The 13,403-nt window shown below is 60.6% G+C and overlaps 2 long non-coding RNA genes across 2 annotated transcripts in view; one reads left to right on the forward strand and one right to left on the reverse strand.

Moving 5' to 3' along the window:
- Positions 1-5,166, reverse strand: part of LOC144226143 (uncharacterized) — an 8,798-nt gene extending 3,632 nt beyond the window's left edge. Inside the window, exons 1-2 of the long non-coding RNA XR_013333537.1 lie at positions 4,269-5,166; positions 2,717-2,769 (exon numbers count right to left, since the gene is read on the reverse strand). This is a non-coding gene — a long non-coding RNA (uncharacterized LOC144226143). The remainder of the gene's footprint in view (positions 1-2,716; positions 2,770-4,268) is intronic.
- Positions 4,048-8,889, forward strand: LOC144226149 (uncharacterized). Its single transcript, XR_013333539.1, has 3 exons — positions 4,048-4,269; positions 6,438-6,594; positions 7,071-8,889. It is a non-coding gene; the product is annotated as an uncharacterized LOC144226149 (long non-coding RNA).
- The last annotated feature ends 4,514 nt before the right edge of the window (positions 8,890-13,403 follow it).

Genomic DNA, 13,403 nt, shown 5'->3' on the forward strand with positions numbered 1-13,403 from the left:
AGGAGTGGGCCGGCCGTGGGAGGGACAGGGAGGTTTGTGGAGCGATTCAGGAAGGAGCCACTGAAGAACTGATGCTGAGTAATCTGGAAGGTTCTCTGGGGGGCAGTGCTGGCTTGCCTCAAGCCAGCAGACAGACAGGCTCCAGGGACCGTCCCTTCCTGGGCGGCTCTGCAGAGGGCACTTGCTGGGCGTGACCTGGGTGTTGGTGGCCAGGGACCCAGAGTTAAACCTGCAGACACCTGAGATCTGGGGGCTCAGTTGGGTCAGCGTCTGACTTCGGCTCAGGTCACGATCTCACGGTTCACGAGTTCAAGCCCTGCATGAGGCTCTGTGATGTCAGTGCAGAGCCCGCTTCAGACCCTCTGTCCCCCTCTCTACACCCACCCCCCTCCTCAAAAATAAATAAACTTTCTAAAACCCTGCAGCATTTAGTTTGCAGTAAAGGGCCCCGTCTGAGAACTATCACAATCCCAGAGAAGGGTCGACTCCCCGGGTCAGTGCTGATAGAAGGCAATCGGCAGTCCACTGTGAGACAGTCTGGATTGATGGGCGTCCCCAGACGCAGGAAGTAAAGATAGCGTCTTTGTTCTGTTTGTCCATTCCGTGTGTATGCCTGGATGTCAGTGTCCCAGGGCTGCTGTGACGAGTGGCCGCTGGCCGCACGGCTCACAACGAGACAAGTTCATTCTCTCAACGTTCCGGAAGTCAGAGGTCCAAAATCAAGGTGTTGACAGGGCCACACTCCCTCCAAAGGCTCTGAGGGGGGCACATTGGATATAGGGCCACCTATATTCAACGTGATCTCGTCTTAGGATCCTTACCTTAATCACATCTGCAAAGATCCTACTTCCAGATAAAGGCATAGCACTCTGGGTGAGTATGAATTTGGAGGGGACCCTATTATCCAACCCACTGCAGTAAGGGCCCTGTGTTTGCTCAGTATCTGTCTCACCTGTATTTGTACCAAGACGGGAGCAGTGGTAAGTAACCAATCTTTCCTGTGGGGCCACGTCCATGAGGGATGGACAGGAAGATACTTGGGGCAAAGTCATTATCAGTAACCGGTAATAATAAGCTGCTGGTTTAAGGGGGGCTGGTGAGGCTTTCTCCAGGGTTTTGCAGGGTTGAGGTCAGAATCATCCCGTGGGACTAAGGAAGCAATGAACGCCAGGCTCAGGGAGGGCTGGGAGGGGTCTGCCTGGTGGCGCAGGGTGGCGAGGCAGGAAGGGGGTTTCCCTGCACTCGCCCCTGGAAAGGAGCTGGGAGTCTGCAACCTGCAGCCAGGTGAGGGGCACACCCAGCCGTGCGGTGGGGGAGGGGGTCAGTCCCTGCAGCCAGCAGCCCTCACGCAAACACACAAAATATGCAAGGGCCTTTCTGTCCCCAGGAGACAAGCTCTGTGAGCTGCCCAGGCGGTGACATCCGCGGGCAGGATTCTGGTGGGGCCTGTCCCCGTCCCGCCTGGGAGTCACATCACGCAGCGCCATGGAGCACTGAATGTGCTCCCGCAGCAGCTGCATAGGAAAGGTGGGCCGGGGGGTCATCAGCCCAGTGCTCCGACGAGAGCGCGGCTCAGCATCAGAACGGCCCAGCCAGGCATGGCGGGGCCAGAGTACGTGGGATCCGCCTCCTCTGGCTCTTGAGGTCTCTGAATCTCCGCCTGGAGCTGTTTCCACGCTGGCACACGTGCTCTCTGTCCCACGGACGCGGGGCGAGGAAGAGACGGTGGCTTGCGTGGGGCGCCCGCCTGCCTTGCCCCAGAGGCGCCATGTTCTCGTAACCGCTAAGGCCCCCGTGGGACAGGCCACTCTGCACGTGTTTGCGCCCACCGCGCTCTAACGTTCCAAGAGCCTGCTGTGCCCACTGCTGGGGGAGCCCGGGCCGTGACGGTCTCTTCCCACCGTCCCCGGCCCACAGGGACGGCCATCTCGGAGCCTCAGTGACACTGGGCCCTCCCCGGCACATGCACGTGGCTGCGGTAAACGCCACGTGGGCACGGCCTTCTTCTTCCAGCCTTTTGACGCCCTTCCTCTGTCCACCACAACCACCCACCTTCCCCCTCTCGTGTGGACCACGACTTCTCCAGGTTTCCGGAGGCCACAGCGCAGCCACGGCCGCTCCTGAGATCCCCTGCGCACACACCCCCTCCTCGAACCTCACCTCCCGCCCCCACATGCTGCTCCTGTGGGAACGTGCTGGCCCGGCTCAGGCCCCCCGCGGGGACACTGTGACACGGCCCTGTTCACTGCGCTGGTGGCAGGAGGGAGGCGGAAGGTTCTGGGAGCCATGTCTCCCTCGAGGAGAAGGCCGTGCATCCTCCTCAGGCAGGGAGGAGCGTTGGTCGTCCTAGGGGACGACCTCCACGTCAGGGGACCAGCCTCCACGTTTTCCAGGGCATCCACGCGGCTGAACCCCCACACGTCTAGGGGTCCCGGCGCTTTGCTCCCATTAGGGCCCCGACCTCGGCTGACACGGGGGACGGTCTAGTCTGGGCCAGTGGGACGGGGCCCGGGGCGTGTCCCGAGAGGGGCTCAGCCACAGCGGGCGCCTTGGCACAGGGAACCGAGTGGGAGCCGAGAAGCTCCGCCTCTGCCCGCTGACGCACAGCCTCATAAAGTCTAAACTCAGACAACCGCCAGAGTGGAACCTGACGTTTGGGGGGAGTGAGGCAGCCCGGGAACAGGGGACCCCGGGAGGGCCACGCGCGAGGACTCACCGACAGCGGCGGGCAGGAGGGACACAGCCCCGTCACTTTCTCTGGTCACAAAGCTGCAAAAAAAAATATGCGTCAGTGACAAAGACGTGACCTCAGTGCCCGGCTGCTTGCGACAGAAGACACTCCCCCTGGGAGCAGGTGGGTGGAGGGTGCGACGCAGACTTCAGCACACACGTCTGAAGTCAGGAAACCGGGCGGAAACTGCACAGGAAGCTGGAGGGACCGCGGCTGAGGCGGCGCCCAGGGGCGTGTTCAGGGTTTGAAGTGCCTCCTTCACGGGAAGGAAGAGGAGCAAACTGGGTCCCCCGTCTCCGATCTCAGGGAGGCCCGAGGAAACTGGAAGGAAAATAATGAAAGTGGGAGCAGGTGGCCTCGGTAGGTCACATGAACAGCAGAAATAAATGCATTTAAATATGAAAAGAGTTGAAGTCAGTCACCAAAGCCAAGAGCCCATCCAAACAAGTTAGAGGCATACTTGGAATTCACCCAGAGTGTCTCCCAGCCTCGGCACTACTGACGCTCTGAACCGGATCGTTATTTGTGGTGGAGGCTGTCCTCTGTGTGGTATGGGTGTGTGGCTGCATTACTGGTGACACCCATCCCCAGACATGATCACCAAACTTGTCCCCGGATATCGGGGCGCCTGGGGGCTCAGTCAGTTAAGCGTCCAACTTCGGCTCAGGTCATGATCTCATAGCTTGTGAGTTCAAGCCCCATGTCAGGCTCTGTGCTGACGGCTCAGAGCCTGGAGCTGCTGATTCAGATTCTGTCTCCTCCTTCTGCCCCTCCACCATTTGCACTCTGTCTCTCTCTCTCTTTCTTAAATATAAATGAACATTAAAAAAAAAAGATTAAAAAAGGGGCGCCTGGGTGGCTTAGTCGGTTAAGCGTCCGACTTTTGCTTAGGTCATGATCTCACGGTTCGTGGGTTCGAGCCCCGCGTCGGGCTCGGTGCTGACTGCCAGCTCAGAGCCTGGAGCCTATTTCAGAGTCTGTGTCTCCCTCTCTCTCTGACCCTCCCCTGCTCACGCTGTCTCTCTCTCTCTCCTAGAAATAAATTAAAAAAAAAAAAAAAGATTAAAAAAAAAAAACCTATCCACATATATCACCAGACATGCCTGGGGAGAAAGGGCCCCTGGCTGAGGGCCAACATTCTGGAATAATCAGATCTGAAGTCTGCAGTCTCTTGCATCTGGTGGGTTCCTGATTGACCTTGGCCTTTTAAGGAGCAAATAGTTTCTGTGGTACGTTACTCTGAAAATTCTTCGAGAATATCATGTGATAAGAGAAACTGAATGAGTTTAAGGCACAAGATTTTTATCCGAGGACACGGAGAGACAAAGGCCAGCTGGTAAAACGTGCTTCATTTCCAAGCGGGAAAGGACCCAAAGCTTTGGGATACGGAAGCCAGGAAGGATGGTGCCTGGATGAGGAATGACGACAGAGGTTCTGATAACACAACATCTTCTAACTGGTTACACCTGGAGGGAAAGACTGTAAAAATGTCACCCAGCTGAGACCACACTGAGTGGCCCCGAGGCCCCAGCATTACCGTGAGTAGTGCCAAGTTCCTGCACTCGCCCCGCTCTGCTCTGCAGGACCCAGGACTGTTTCTGGAAAGCACCTGTCTGTTCCAGGCGCCCGCAGGGTCGGTCTACCACAGCTGTTGTCTTCTGCTCTGACTCCTTCGGGGGAGGGGCCTCCTTCCCCGGGGCTGGGAGGGCTTCGCAGTCCGTCTCTGATGCACGGAGCAGAGCCTCACCACCTGTGTCCAAGGGGCTCTAAATTCCGCCTCCTCCAGGAAGCCATCCCCAGAGCCCAGCTGTGTTGGGCAGAAGTGGGGACAGAGCGCTCCCTGCCTAGTTAAAGTGGCTACGAGCTCTAGGGACCTGGGATTCCCGGCCCGTAGAAGTCCCTCAGAGGACAAGGGAGCAGAGCTGGTGGCAGGCAGGGGACGCCCCCGGCCCCTTCCCAGTTCCTCCCCATCCGCAGGGCCCTGTCACAGCACTGCGAGCGGGCAGACATCAGACTCCCCGGCCTGTTCCGGACCCAATGTCACGGAGTCAGCCTCCCTTTAAAAGAAAGTTCGTTTGTCTGTTTGTTTTAACCAGCCCTGCTCCGCAGGGAGCAGCTCAGCAGCTCTTACTCGGGGCATCAGATGGGTGGAGACCGTGACGTCGGTCCGGGTCGCGTCCCGGTGCGGTCGTTAGTACCCTTCACTCTCAAGCACGTCTTTCTTCGTTCAACCCTCTCTGCACCCCCCTCCCACTCCTGGACACGCACGTGCCTCACAGCTGCCCAAACCCTTTCAAGACATCTGGCAAACTTGGTCCTTTCAAGCACCAAGTCATGCAGGCGGGTTAGGGACACTGGGGTAGGAATCCGAAGGTCCCATGGAGTCAGTCTTTCTAAAGAGAGCACGTAGAAGGGTCAGGTGGGGGGTGGCCAGGCAGGGACGTCCCCGAGAGGGACGGGGCTGAGCACAGCGGGGTGAAAGCCGGGTATGCTGGGCACGCGTGTGGGAGGGGCCGGCCGGGGCTGGAGGCTGGGGCGCAGGGGTCAGATGCACGGGGCCCGCAGTGCCCGAAACCTCGGAGCCATGGGGAGCCCCAGTCCCCACTCTCTGGTCGCAGGCCACCAACTTCGGTTTCCCACGAAGCCACAGATTAGCTTCCAAGAACGCTGGGGACTAGGGTAGAGCGGCCTGCGGGAGGCGCGGCCCCCAGGCTGAGACACAGGACAGCTTCCGGACGGGGTCTGGGGGCTACTGAGGAGCCTCGTGGGGCAGGAGCCAGAGTGGCCTATGCCTGAGGGGCGGCTGCCACCGCGTGTGTCCTGAAGAAATGGGGCTCATTCGTAAGTGAAACCACCACAGGAGGGAAACCAAGGCAGACGAGTCAGGTCCACGGTGCCACGGGAGTCGGCCACGGCCACTGGCAGTTTGCTTGGTTTTGGGTCGGCAGCTGAGACAGAAGGTAGGGAAGCGGTCGGTCAATACAACAAAAATCCCGTCCTGGTTGTTGGGGGCTGCGGGGTACGGGCGATGTTTGGCTTCCTGCGCCGTTAGCACAGCCGGCGGGGTGACGTCCTGCACACCTGGCGACAGCAGCCTGGGCCCCGGGACTGCTTCCCGCAGGGCCTGCGCTGCTGCTCGTGCATGTGGTCTGACCACTGCCCGTTTGTGTTTCAGTCTCTCAAGCGAAATGGGGGGTATTTGGGCCATGATGGTCTTCACACCCGCATGGAGCACCCCGTGTCCCGGCACCTGCCGGGCTGGGCTGGCTCGAGGCCAGCAGGGGGCAGGGCTAGCTCGGCGGTGGGCGGAAGGCCTGTCCCGGACACCACGTGGCCACGCATCAGGGCAGGGCGGGCCCACGGGGACGGTGCCGAAAGAGGCGTGCGCCCGGGTGCTCCTGGGCCCGGGTTCCGTGAGAACCGTTTTATCGAGCCAGATGGTAAGCAGGGGATTGAGAAATTGCCACGGTTGGGGAAACAATGAAAACTCCTTCCAGAAGAGAACACTGAAGGGGAGAGTGCCAGATCGAGGGAGGAAGGCGAGTCCGGAGCTTGTGGGAAATTGCAAACTAATTTAAAACGATGTGAGAGGTGGGGAGGCTCGGACGGTCCCAGCGCCAGCGCCGGGGGGGTCTGGCCGGATGGTGGTTCTGACCGCGTTTCAAGTGTAAGATACACTGTGATTAATTTCTCTCGACTTCACCAGAGTTACACCAGCAACTCCCAGATCACTAATTAAGGCGAAGAGGCGGACAGTGACTCACGCTGGAAAGAGCCCAGCTGCAGAGCCCTCCCAGCCCTCGGGAAGCATCCGCGTCCTCATGCGATGGGAATCGCCTTGATCAAGGCAGCTTTGGCACGAGGTCAGCTCGATGGTGGAGACGGAGCTCTGATTAATGGGCGTGTGTGTGAGAGAGTGCAGTGCGTGCACGCATGCGTGCGCACACACGTGCGCGGGCTCTGGGTGTGTGTCCCTGGGAACCGCTGGCGGGAACGTCGGGCAGGCGCTTCCCCGTGGGGTCACCCTGCGGGAGGCTGATGGGCTCATCGGGCGCCGTGGGGCTTAGGTTCCCGGGAAAACAGCGGAAGCCGGTGCCGAGGGAGATGAGGGGCCCCCCAGCGCAGCCCCCGCCGCGGCATCACCTCCTCCAGCTGGACGCGGCCACACGAGGTCCTGCTGGCTGACCAAACTCTCGCTCGAAGGCGCGAGTGGTGGCGGACAGCGGCTCTCGCCCCCGGAGCGCGGTGGGGAAGGTGGACGGGGAAGTACCCGTATCCCGGCACAGAGATGGGGTGTGTAAGAGAACAGGAGGCCCCCAAGCGTGTATTTTCTCCCCAGGGGCTCCAGGCTGTGCCGTGACGGGGACGCTGCGGCTGCAGAGCTGAGGGCCACCCGGCTGGGCCACCAAGCGCCCACGGGGTGGGCATCACCCACGTTCCTTGTTCTCAGTGCAGAGCGGGAGGAGACGCATCGCGTGGGGCCGTGAAGCACATCCGTGTGCGACCGCCCGGCTGAGCTCGGCGCAGGCAATCCGTGGGTGTGCACGGCACTCACGGCCCTCTGTGTGGGTTATAACACGCGTTCTGCTTGCACGAGGCAATTTGTCTCCACCCTGGATCCGTGTGGGATGCTTTGCCTGCAGATAAAACCAGCTCGCTGTTCAAGGTAATATTCGTCTCCAAACCTGGGAAGGACCGAAGATGGCGGCTGCCTCTTTCACAGCTGCAGGGCGGGTGCGTGTTAACAACGGACGCGGGGGAGCCTGGGGTCAAGGGCAAGAACTCTGAGTCTCTCTTGTGCCTGCCCTACAACCCCGGGCTGGTAACTAGCTGTGTGGGAGGCTTCAGCTCCTCTGCCAGAGGACAGCGAGCGAGAGCACCTGGCCGGGGCCCCAGGAGCCGCCGCGGGAAACGGACGGGGCAGGCACAGCCCAGAGCATTGAGCCCGCATTCTGGGATGCAGGGGTGCGGACGGCTGGGGCGGCAGCGCACACGGCGAGAGAAGCCCCAGGGGCGCGTGGACCAGATACAGGAACTTTTCCAGCTGGTAACAGGCGGAATAAGGGGAGCACAGCTGCTGGGGCGCCTGGGGGGCTTAGTCAGCTAAGCGTCCGGCCCTTGCTTTCAGCTCAGGTCATGATCTCACGGTCGTGGGATCGAGCCCCATGTTGGGCTCCTCGCTGAGCGTGGAGCCTGCTTGGGACTCTCTCTCTGCCCCTGCCCTGCTCATGTTCTCTCTCTCAAAATAAAAATCCATTTAAAATATATTTTAAAAATCACTAGTACAGTTACAAAGACATCTTAAATTCTTAACCCGTAGAGAAGTTGTGATAGTAGATTTTATGTGTCAACTTGACCGGATTAAAGGATGCATGATTAGCTGGCAAAAAGCCAGGGTTTCTGGATGAGTCTAGAGTGCACCCCGAGATCAGCGCTGGAATCAGCAGACGGAGTGAAGACAGCCGTCACCAACGCAGGCCGACACCATCCCATCCGTTTAGGCCCAAATAAAACCAAGAGGCCGAGGAAGGGTGAGTTCACTGTCTCTGCCGGCCCCTCCCGCTCTCGGACACGGAAGCTTCTGGGTCTCCTGCCTAGAGCCGCACCGAGTGACACTCCCGGCTTTCCTGGGCCTCGAGCTTGTGGACGGCGGGTCATGGGGCTGCTCAGCCTTCATAGTCACTAAGCCAGTTCCCGTAACTGTCTGTACGCGTCCTTCTGGTTGCTTCTCTGGAGGGCCTCGTGCAGAAACACCATGGCAGGTAAAGCCTTTAGAGAGGGAAGGCGGCGGGACGGCCGGTCCGGGAACGCGGGCACCTGGTGAGTTGCCGGGACGAGGGCCCGGACGGAGAACTCGCAGGAAGCACTCCTCCGGTGACGCCTGCGGGCCCTGGGTCGGGACGGGGACTTCGGGGTGCGGGGTCACGGCCTGTGCCGCGTGCTCCTGCGGGGCTTGCTGTGCGCCCCTGTGCGTGTGCGCTTTGAACTCAGCTAGTGTTTTGCTGGTGCAAAACTGCAGTGTGCAGGGAGACACCAGCGAGGGGCCGGCGGGGCGTGGCAGCGGGCGGACGTCGTTTCTGCGTTTGCAGCCGCAGGAGCTGAGGGCGCGCCCGCACTGGGGTGCAGGCAGGGCGAACGCACCCCTGGGCCCGCGGCCGGCGCNCCCTCCCGGCAGCTCCTGTGCGCCAGCCACGCGGCGTGCCAGGGCCTGGGGGGCCGGCCGGGAGCACGGCAGACGACGGCCAGCCCCTCGCCGAGCTTCAGCTGCACTCGGGGCACAGCCGGGCAGGGCAGAGGAGCAAACTGCAGCTCGGCCCTGTCCCGCGCCTCACGAAGGAACGTGAGAAAGAAACAGCGCGGTGATGTCACCAGCACGGGCCCTGACGCGGACACCGCTGTGACATCGCCAAGCGTAAATACCTAAACTGTGCTTCTCCTGATTAATTATAATTAATATAATCCATTACATCAACAGGTTAAAGAAGAAAAACCGCATGATCACATTAATAGACAAAGAAAAAGCATTTGGCAAAACCTATCACCAAGTTATGATAAAAACGCTCAATAAACTAAGAACGGAGGGGAGCTTCCTCAACTTGATTTTAAAAAAAAACTGGGGCGGCTGGGTGGCCAACTTCAGTTCAGGTCATGACCTCGCATCGGTTTGTGGGTTCGAGCCTGACATTGGGCTCTGTGCTGATGGCTCAGAGCCTGGAGCTGCTTCGGATTCCGTGTCTCCCTCCCTCTCCCCCTCCCCCGCTTGTGCTCTGTCTCTCTGTCTCTCAAAATAAATAAAAGATGTTGGAGGCTTTTAAACTCATGAGGTCTTTCATGTCTCACTCAGAAAGGGGGTCACAGACTGTGGCAGTGACCAGCTGAAGGCCATCCCCTTCTCCGAGCGGCGGCTGTGACACACACAAGGCACTCACGCTTGCCTGGGTCAGCCCCCCTCCAGCCTGCTGAGGGCTCCGTGCCCCCACCCCTCCCGCCTCCGCACTGGAGCTGCCCTCGTGTAGCCCCAGCCCCCGCCCGGGTGAGATCAGTCTCCACGCGCCCCTGCTCCCCAGAGGACTGTGCTTGGCCCACCTCACCATTTTGACGAGGCCACCCAGGCCACGGCCGTGGTGGCTCAGAGGCTGGCCGTGCCGGGTCCACCATCCGCCCGCCCCAGCCGGCCGGGGAGGGGGACGGGGTGGCTGTGCAGGGACGACGCTGTTTATGCAGAAGAGCCGTGGGCAGGAAGATGTCTCAACCCAGAAGACATAAAAACGAAGGCAGGGAGAGCTTCCTTTTGTTTCTTATGAACTCTTACAAGTCCCCAGATGTGCTGCCGGAGGACCTGGGGCCCCGGGGTCACTGGGCCATCATCCAGCAAGCAGCCCGTGCAGCTCTTTCCAAATTGATCGGCTTTGCAGTGTTGCGGGGGTTTTTTTGTTTTTAATCTGCGAATTGTTGGGTCGGTTCCAACATCATAAAGAGCCAGCTTTTGTTAATCTTGGCATCAAAATGACGTGTTTTCAAACTCTGAACCAAACCAAAGGGGTAACAAGTCAGAGAAGTAAGCCGAAAGGAGTAGCATATGGCTTTGTGGGGAGTCTGCAACAAAGAAAACAAACCACGATCGGGGGAAACCGTCAGCTGCGTGCTGAGTAAGTGTCTAACCCCACACCGTGGGAAGGTCGGGAGCTTTCGTCCCAGCCGAGCACGGGAAGATGTGGGGTTCACGACGGATGCATCAGCCGAGGTTTGGGCTCGGCCGAGCTCACCTCGTCTGGGACCATGGGGTTCCCACCCTCCCGACTGGGCTGCTGTGGGGCAGTGTCATCCGCCCACGGATCAAGAGGAGCGTGAGAACAGCTTTCGAGGACCTTGACCCCGAGAGGATGTTTATTTGGAGTGTGTCCATCAGAAACGGAAGGCCGGCCCACCTGTCAGTCTGGGACCCAGAGCCTGACGACTCAGGCAGGGACATCTGCATCCAGGAGCACAGCCTGGACTCAGCTTCCAACACTCACCTGACATTTCTTCCAGCGTCTGGGGACTGAAAAGGGGGCACACAGGCTGCGTGTGTCTTCTTCGATTCCGTCCTCACAGACGGGGACACAGAGGACACACGGGTCATTCCTTGGGGTTGCTTTTTGTGCTGTGTTGTGTCAACTCAGAAAGCTGTCTCTGTTCTTCCGACAGTGGGGACAGGCGCACAGGTGGGTCGGGCACCGCCCGGCCCGGGCGGCTGTGAAGGTGGCCTTCGTGCTCACCTGCACTCACAGAACGTTACACTTAGAGGTTTCTGTTTCCTCCATGTCATCGTAAAGGTCACTGCTTGGATGTGGATTATTATGATGCAATACATCAAAAACAGTTTCCCTCTCCTCTCGTAAAGTTCTGCGCGCATGGCAACTATTAGCAAACAATGACCTAATTCCTGTTTCGGTGGATGTCTTGAACGCATTGTCTCTTAGGGCTTTTTACACCACGAACGGGCAGGAAATCCAGTTTAAATGGATGTAAACGACTAGGACGGTGTACTTTGGGGAGAGTTCAGGAAGCTTCAGGAGAAGTTTGATCCAGCAGCTCTCTGATGCAGAGGGACAGAGCACCCTGAGGCCCCCGGCTCCTCCACAGGCTGACGGTGCCCTGCTGTGAAGGAAGGGAGTCACCCCGGGCTGGACTCCTGAGGTTCACTGAGTCACCTCTGCGTGTTTTTTGACGCTGAGCTGTTTTTTTCAAGTGTCTCAGGGTCCCCGGGTGCAGGGCTGAGTGGGGCCATGCACTGGAAGGCGCCTGTCTGGGAAGCCACTTGAAGGGCTCCCTGGGAAGCCTGGGGCTCGCAAGACCCCGGGGTCGGTGGCTCTGAAGGGGCACACGCGTGTCCGAGCCGTTCCCCTCGGGGCCTGGACAATTCCCAGAGCAGGGCAGCTCCAGGCCAGCCCCGCGGGCCTGCTGGCCCCTCCGCGAGACGCCGGCCTCCCCGTGTCAGCTCAGCCGCCCACGGCCCTCTGAGCTCCTCAGGCCAGACAACAGATGGCGGAGGACCGTCTCCCCCCTCTCGGCCGAGCTCTGTGCCCTCCCCTCCCCGTACCTGTCTGTCCTCCTCCCACGCCTCCCCTGCGCGCCCCACACAGCACAGCCCGGGGCTCCCAGCCCCCCCCACTGGCCGCACGGGACCTTCCTGCGGCACCACCCCTCCTGGGGTCAGGACGCCCGCCCTCTGCCCTCCTCATGGCGGTCGCGGGTGGGCTTGCCGGGGTCACAGACTCCCCCTCCCTTCAGCCACACACCCTGCCCTGCAGTGTGGTGGCCGCACCTCGCGTCTGTCCTATGCTCACTCTCACTGCCTCAGCGACCTCCTTTGAGCACAGCCCCGTTCTCCTTGCTCGAGTAGACATTCATCTGGGCTGAGGGCTTTGTGCCCCTGGAGCCTCAGCCCTGCCTGCTCCCGGGAGCGAAGCTGCCCTTGGGGAGGCTTGCTGGGCTGCTCCCCCGAATACGGGGGTGCCAGGAAGACGGGGGGAGGAGGGAGGGCCGTGGGGGCCGCTGGGGGCCTGGGAAGTAGAGGGGTCTCTCCTGGCCCTTCCCGTCCTCGCCTGAAACTGCTCCCCACTTTGAGGGCCAAGGACGCTCGGCTTAGCGAAGCTTCTGCTAACAGCGCGCTCATGGTTTTAAAACAGAAACCAAAGACCATTTGGGGGCTGGGGTGCGCAGAGAGGGCCCTGTGCCTGGACGTCTGTGCTGCCTGGGTGGGCAGGCCTGTGAGGGGGGCGGCGGGGCTGGCGGCTCTGGTTTAGCCCTAAAACCGACCACAGGGAGCACCCGGCATGTGTCATCCGCTCAGGCCACCAGAGGCCGCGTGGGGGGCTGGGGCACGCAGGCGGGTGTCCCCTTCTGCGTGCAGCCCGCGGGCGCAGATGGCCCTACTATGCGCCGACCCTATTAGGAGTCAAGCCACGACTACGCTACGGGAAAATGCAAACACACAGATTATCTTACTGTCGTGAAGCCCCAGTAGAGAGGCCGGACGGGGGTTTCTTCCCATTTTACGGAAGAAGGAATCGAGACCACACACCAGCTTCTCACAGGACCCTGCCCAGCTCATTCCAGGAACACGGGTAACACATGCCACGGGCGACAGAGGTGCCGAGGGGGCAGAGGGAAACTGCCGGTAAAACCAGAACTGCAACCAGACGTGTTTCCTAAAGCCCCGAACTGCTGGCAGCTGGGGTGTGGAGGGCGAACGTTCCGATATTCACAGGGCAGGTGGTAGCGGGCCGGGCCGGGCTGGGCCTTCGGGGACGTTGGCCCACCCTCGTGCGCGGCCTCCCTGACCGCCCGCGGAGTGTGCATCGGGCCCTGGACGGGGAGGGCCCTCCCTGCTGGGGGCCCGGAGCTCTGAGGGGTTCCCTGCCGCGGCCCCAGTGCCCCTAGGAGTGTGGCCCGGCCTGGAGTTTGCCGATGCCGTGCCAGGTCCAGTGCCCGCAGCCCAGCGAGGAGCTGCCGATCCGGTGCCCGTCCTCCACGGTGGCTGCTGTCCTCAAGGCCACGCCAAGTGCGTCTCTGGGTAGACAGACCTCCCCTACTGTGCACGAGGCCAGGACAGGGCTGGGGGGGCCGGGATGTGTGTTGGGACCCGCCCCCTCCTTGAGGAGCGCCTGCTGACGTTTCTCGTTCTCAC

This window comes from Crocuta crocuta, unplaced genomic scaffold (genome assembly GCF_008692635.1).
Source record: "Crocuta crocuta isolate KB4526 unplaced genomic scaffold, BGI_CrCroc_1.0 scaffold290, whole genome shotgun sequence".
Lineage (NCBI taxonomy): Eukaryota > Metazoa > Chordata > Mammalia > Carnivora > Hyaenidae > Crocuta > Crocuta crocuta.